The 7,658-nt window shown below is 34.3% G+C and overlaps 1 long non-coding RNA gene across 1 annotated transcript; it reads right to left on the minus strand.

Moving 5' to 3' along the window:
* Positions 1-811: 811 nt before the first annotated feature.
* On the minus strand, positions 812-6,655 carry LOC114257532 (uncharacterized). The gene is made up of 2 exons (XR_014333012.1): positions 6,390-6,655; positions 812-960 (listed from the first exon to the last, which is right to left on the minus strand). It is a non-coding gene; the product is annotated as an uncharacterized LOC114257532 (long non-coding RNA).
* Positions 6,656-7,658: the final 1,003 nt, after the last annotated feature.

The following is a 7,658-nucleotide window of genomic DNA, read 5'->3' on the forward strand; positions in this document are numbered from 1 at the left end:
AGTTCTTTTTTGGCTACTAAAAATTTAGTCGCCGAAAGTCCCCATCTTTGGCTACTAAATGTTTAGTCGGCAAAGAGTTTCTCTTTTGGCTACTAAATATTTAGTCACCTAAAGTTCTACATTTTTTGCTACTAAAATTTTAGTCGGCAAAAGTGTGTTTATAATTTAGTTTTTTGTTTTTAGCTACAAAATATTTTAGTCGTCAAATGTTTGATTTTCTTTTGGCTACTAAAGTTTTAGTCGCCAAATGTCTGTTTTTTTTTTTTTGCTACAAAATTTTGAGTCGCCAAATGTCTTTTTTTGCTACAAAACTTTTAGTCGCCAAACGTCTTTTCCCAATTTCTTTTTAGCTACTAATTGTTTAGTCGCCAAAAACATGATATTATGTTTTATTGCGAAATTATAATTTCTCCACAATCTGTCTATATATAATGCAACCTGTAATACGTATAAAAACAAAATGATACATAGTATCAATCATTCCACAATCTACATCCATATACCAAAAATAAATGACATTAAATATCAAAGTCCATACAAATCAACTATTGTCCAAATTAAAATAATAATTCCATACAAAATATATCATACAAAAATCAAAACCCTCCGTACACAAAAAATAACATTTACGTCCAAGTGAAATTACCATTTGGCATGGTACAAATTACCATCGTAATCTGTACCACAACAAAAAGTGATATATCACGACAAGTTTTCTATGGACCATGACAAAACGTCCTATATGTACGCCAACAAATGGTATATATGTACCACGACAGAAGGTGATCTATGTACCACGGCAGTCATTATCTGTTGATTGCCAAAATTTTTCTATATCAGCAACAATGAACTACACAAAAGCTGAGGACGACAAAAGTATTATATTAGTTCTATACAAAAGTGAAAATTCTTCCCCATACACCAATATGGATTATCCACAAGTCCACGCAACTAAGCCATCTACAAAGAAAAACAAAAAATGAAACATTAGAATTGGTTACAAAATATCAATTCAGTCAGTCATATGGAACATGTTCTAACATGCATTTAAGGTAGAACAATCGATAAATGCCTTTTTGGAAATAAAAGAAAGTATATATATATACATATATATATGTATCATGCAATATTTATTCCACCCAACTGCACAAACAATGTAATATGTAATTTCTTCGTCCTATAAATATATAAAGACAATTATTAGAATATGTAGATGTTATTTTAATAAAATTGTTGCTTTTTTAACTAAGTGTTGCAAGTTTTTTGACTAAATGTAAGGTGTATTCGGGGGCTGTTATGAATTTTCGCCTCCGGAAAGCCCTTTTTCAAGTAAGTTTAGGTCGTATTCGGCTCTAACTCCCAACCTACGAGTCCGAATTACGTTCCGTCAGATCTCACAAGTCTTATTTGTCATGGCAAAGCTACCCGTGTGAGCCACACGATCGTTCGGGGGCTATTTTGAATTTTCGCCCTCATAAAGTTTTTTTTCGACTAAGTTTAGGGCGTATTTGAGTCTAACTCCCAAAATACGGGTCCGAATTACGTTCCGTCAGTTCTCACAAGTCCTATTTCTCATGGGGGAACTGTCAGTGTGAGCCACACGGTGGTTTGGGGGCTGTTTTGAATTTTCACTCCCGAAATGCCCTTTTTCGACTAAGTTTAGGGCGTATTCGGCTCTAACTCCCAACCAACGGGTCCGAATTACGTTCCGTCAGTTCTCACAAGTCCTATTTGTCATGGGGGAACTGTCCATGTGAGCCACATGATGGTTCGGGGGCAGTTATGAATTTTTGCCCCCGGAAAGTCCTTTTTCGACTAAGTTTAGGGCGTATTCGGCTCTAACTCCCAACCTACGGGTCTGGATTACGTTCCGTCAGTTGTCACAAGTCCTATTTGTCATAGGGGAACTGTCCGTGTGAGCCACATAGTGGTTTGGGGGTTGTTTTGCATTTTCGCCCTCGAAACGCCTTTTTCGACTAAGTTTAGGGCGTATTCGGCTCTAACTCTCAACCTACGGGTCCGAATTACATTCCGTCAGTTCTCACAAGTCCTATTTGTCATGGGAGAACTGTCCATGTGAGCCACACGGTGGTTTGGGAGTTGTTTTGAATTTTTGCCCCCGAAACGCCCTTTTTCGACTAAGTTTAGGGCATATTCAGCTCTAACTCCCAACCTACAGGTTCGAATTACGTTTCGTCAGTTCTCACAAGTCTTATTTGTTATGGGGGAACTGTCTATGTGAGCCACACGGTGGTTCGGGGGCTGTTATGAATTTTTGCCCCTGGAAAGTCCTTTTTCGACTAAGTTTAGGGTGTATTCGGCTCTAACTCCCAACCTACGGGTTTGAATTATGTTCCATCAGTTCTCACAAGTCCTATTTGTCATGGCGAAGCTGTCCGTGCGAGCCACACAGTGGTTCGGAAGCTGTTTTGAATTTTCGCCCCCGGAAATCCCTTTTTCGACTAAGTTTAGGGCGTATTCGACTTTAACTCCCAACCTACAGGTCCGAATTACATTCCGTCAGTTATCACAAGTCTTATTTTTCATGGGGAAGCTATCTGTGAGAGCCACATGGTGGTTCGGGGACTATTTTGGATTTTCTCTCCCGAAAGCTCATCTGCCAATAATGTTGATTTCCAGTTCCACAACAAAAACTCATCTCTAAACCATAAGGATGCTCAACGTCCTAATACTTACATTGCTATGATTAATAAAAAAAAATTAACAAAAGGATGTATAATTATCTGCACAAAAATAAGGAAAAGATTTGTCCCACCTTTATATTTGAACAAGGCAACTTTACGACAATTGTTTCCCTTCATCCTTTTCATATACACACAGCATTATTATACATATCCACACAGCATTATATATATACACACACATTCACCAGCATATATTACACATTCGCCCCTCGAAAGCCCTTTTTTGACTAAATTTAGGGTGTATTCGGTTCTAACTCCCAACCTACGAGTCCGAATTACATTCTGTTAGTTGTCACAAGTCCTATTTGTCATGGGGAAGCTATTCGTGAGAGCCACACGGTAGTTCGGGGGCCGTTTTGAATTTTCGCCCCCGGAAAGCCCTTTTTCGAGTAAGTTTAGGGCGTATTCGACTCTAACTCCCATCCTACAGGTTTGAATTACATTCCGTCAGTTGTCACAAGTCCTATTTCTCATGGGGAAGTTATCCGTGAGAGTCACACGGTAGTTCAAGGGCTAGATATGGACAATTAATTTTTATCTGAGATCATAATTATATTTGTTTCTGTTTCTCTAGGCAATCACGCTAAAGACATATCCTGCTGAGCTCTCCCTCACTGCTTGGATATGCCTATTAGGAACAACTCAGGAGGCCATAGTGGCGCTTATAATGGCGAGGGGAAATGCTAGCGTCTGTTCTATAAGTTGGGACACCAAACTCCTAACAGCTCTTTACAGTGTAAGGAGACTAAATGGGAAAACAAAATTTTCTTTCTTAATGTTAACCAGGGATAAGAAAATCATCTTAGAAATAACCCCTACATAAGTTCATTCAACATCACTACATCTTCTTAGAAATATAATCAGAAATGGACATAGGTGCACATGCATGCTGCTAATTTAAGAGAAATTTGCACAGTTGTACTACCAAAATATATAAAATAAACATTAAGTAGTTACAACAACTTGCCTTTCAACATCACCCCCGAACGCCTTTTTTCGACCATGGTTATCAGAATCCCGATCCGGATCTTACGATCCTACGATCTTACGATCCATTTGAGTGCAATAGATCCGGATCGTGTAAAAAACTCCTTATAGGCAGGATCTTTCAATCCTGGTAGTGGGATCTTATAAGATCGTGGAATCCCGATCCGAATCCGATCCTATCCGATCCAATTTACAAGCCTTGTTTTGTATTGTATGACATATTTTGTTGTAAATTTTATATTTGTTGTCTAAATATCAATTTATGTTGTCAAAATAAATAATAAAAATTAAGTAGTATTGAATCAAATAGACTAAGAAAAACAAACTAGGAAACAAACATTCAAATATTACGATAATTTAAGAAAATTAAATAGTCAGAAAAACAAACTTAGCTTTAGCGGAGTCTAAGAAGGGTAAGATGATTGTAACTTTATCCCAATTTCTGGAGAAATTATTTTTGTAACTCGAATCCGCTCCACCAGGGATGCTAACGACAAACCTTATCATTCGACTAAGCTACCCTTTTGAGTTCTTAATCTATTTTCATATCCAATTTTGTTAAATATTTTTTCTTCACTTTTTATGCATTATTGTACATTGTAAAGTATTTTGTTATAGAATTCTTCTTCTTCTTCACCTTCTTTTTTGATAAAATACAGAACTTTTACCATCGAGTTTTCTATTGCATAATATTATATGTACATTTTACATGGAGTATTATATTTTTCACAATATCTTTACTTCTTTTTAATAAAATATAGGTTCATTTTGTGTATACTTTATAAGAAATATTTATTTAAATGAAATTATTATGTAATTTGTCTTTTTCGGTAGGATCTTACGATCCTCGATCCGATTCTACGATCCGATCCTATAAACACCTCCAACGATCCAACGTAAGATCCCGATTTTAACAACCTTGTTTTCGACTAAGTTTATGACATTTGCAACTCAAAGGTATTGTTTGGTATTGTTTGTTAGGATTCAAGAATTAAAGAAAGAAAGCAATATGTTTCGTGCTTATCACTGTCTCCTCCAATTACTCAAAGCCCTCATCTTGTTCTGCTTTCAAGGCATAAGAATCCATGATATAGAAACCAAAAAAAATATTAAAAAAAATAATTCTAAAGAAGTTACAACAACTTGCCTTTCATTATTTGTCTTTGAAGACCAACAATGCCACAAATTCAATAAAATATAAATTTATTAAGATAAATATTTCATCATCATTGATTATGAAACAAAGATCTTAATTGTATTTATAAAGCTGATAGCATTAGAATCCATGACAGAAATTCAATAACTAAATGAAGGATTAATAATGAACAATATATATATATATATAGGTCCAGTGGGAAAGCATATCTATATTATACGTTCAAAAAGAAATGTTCATAGTGCCAAAAGCAATTCATATGTCACATAACATCAAAGCCAACCAATAGGGAAGGGTTTATTTTTGTTTGTTTTTATCTTTTATTTATTTTTTGTTGGGACCCTTTAATAATGTGACATTCCCATTGTTGATCCATCTCCAAGCTGAGCAGCTTTTCATATGATACAAGCAAAGCAACCCATTATCTCATGCACACACACCTGAGAGTTTTCAAAATTAATTTTTAACTCCAATTTTTTTGGATTTTAGTATTTTTTTTAAAAATGTTTTAATCAAATTCTTTTAATTTTTATTTAGATGCAGTTTAAAAGTTTTAAAAAAATGCTAAAAATTCTTTTAAAAATTTACTAAATACAAAAATTCAGTACATTTTCGTATTTTTTATTTTATTTATTGAATTATTTTTAGATTACTTCACAAATATTTTATTTTTTAACTACATTAGAATTAAAAAAAAACTTTGTTTCATAACTTGAACGGAAAAGAAAATAATGATAAACATTTAGTCATGCAAGGCAATCATGAACTAATTAATTGCATAGAATGAGAGGTTGGGTCTTCAAAGCTACATATTCTTATCCCTTCTTTAATTTTGAAAACTGCATTTAAATGCATCAATTGAATGAAGGATAACCACCCAAGCATATCTTCAAGTAATGCTCCCATGGAAGGCATTGCTTTGTTTCATGCATGTATCAGCTGACATTAGTATAGGCAAGAGATGTAATGGAAAACATCACATTACCATCTAATGCCTCCCAAGCAGACTTACTTCAACTTGAATTAAATTTGTATTAGGAATATGGATTGAAGAGAGAAAGAAGGGCATCCTAATTAAAATTCCTTCAGCTTCAACCTCCAATGTTGGATGGCTTCACATATCAAACATGTGAGCATTGTCCAGTTTCGTTTGAACATTTCGTTAAACACATGGTAAGTAAAAGAGCCAAAAGACAACAACAAATACAAGCATGGACGAATTTCGTTTGAACATTTTTTCAGATACATGGTGAGCAAGAGGGTGAAAAACAACAACAATTACAAGCATAGACCAAACAATAGTAATACATACACTAAGAAATTACATAAATCAAAACAACAATTACCCTAAGAAATTACATGTTCCTTTAATCATTGGTTCATTGATTTCACATAAATCAAAACCCTACACCATAAAATAAAAAATAAAAAAACCTAGATGTAGAGTGAAATGGGGAAATAGAGAAAGAGAGACAGAAAAACAGAACCGAGAGGAAGAGAGATAGAGAGAGTAAGAGAAATAGAGAGAGAAAGATAAAAACCTCACTGTCGAAGCAATGCAATGCGAGGAGCTACGAGGCGAACAACGGCGGTGGCGGTGTGCGACGATGGAAGATCGACAGTGAACGATGGTGGAAGATCAACGGTGAGCGATAGGGGCTAAAGTGATGGTGAGTCGTCCCTGAGAGAGAGGGAGAGCAAGAGTCAAGAGTCTTCTGGGTTTGGTTTGGGTGGATTGATAAAAACAAATATGTACGAAAAGAAAAAGTCAAAATGAATTGCCTCCAAATTTGAAAAACTTTTCCCCAAAAAAATCTATTATCAATGCCGACCAAATAAAATTTTTGTCGCCAATTGTAGCAGTTTTGGCAACTGAAAATATTTTAGTTACCAAAAAATAATATTCACCAACTAAATTATTTTGTTGTCGCTGAAAAAATAAATTTTTTATTTTTCATTCGGCGACTAAATATTTTAGTAGCCAAAAATCAATATACGGCGACTAAATTTTTTTTGTCGCTGAAAGTAAGTTTTTGGCGACTAAAAGTTTAGTCGCCAAAGAGGAAAAATAATTTTTTTATTTTTCATTCGGCGACTAAATATTTTAGTAGCCAAAAGTCAATATAAGGCGACTATTTTTTTTTGTCGCTGAAAGTAACATTTTGGCGACTAAAACTTTAGTTGCCACAGAGAAAAAATAATTTTTTTATTTCCCATTCGGCAACTAAATATTTTAGTAGCCAAAAGTCAATATACAGCGACTAAGTTTTTTTTTGTCGCCAATTCTAGCATTTTTAGCGACTAAATTTTTTTTTAGTCGCCAATAATGAATATTCCCTAACTAAAAAAAATTAGTAGCTAAATATTTTACTTTTGGCGACTAAAAAAAATGTTAGTCACCAATTCTATAACTTTTGGCAACTAAATTTTTTTTAGTCGCCAAAGGTACATTTTTTTGTAGTGACTATAGTTTCTTTACCAAAGATGAGTAAAGAAAAAAGTGGCAAGGCTCTGCCAAAAATCTCATTTTCACTTAGCAATGTATTATTGGTACCATTATGTTTCACACCAGAATGATGTAGTTGTTGCATTCTACAAATTATAACCCATATTAATGGGTCCTTTATGTTAAAGTTTGTCTCAGTCTACCATATCATTTTGTATAAAATTTATATGTATCTTGTTGTTTTCACTCTTACTTGTATAGGCCTTGCATGTCGTAGAAATCAGTTGTTTAGTTTGTGTAATTCTTTTATTTATATAGATCTTTTAGTCACCAGAAAGACAAATTTTTAAATGCAACAATCTTA

Source organism: Camellia sinensis, chromosome 6 (genome assembly GCF_055761805.1).
Source record: "Camellia sinensis isolate YWXY chromosome 6, ASM5576180v1, whole genome shotgun sequence".
NCBI lineage: Eukaryota > Viridiplantae > Streptophyta > Magnoliopsida > Ericales > Theaceae > Camellia > Camellia sinensis.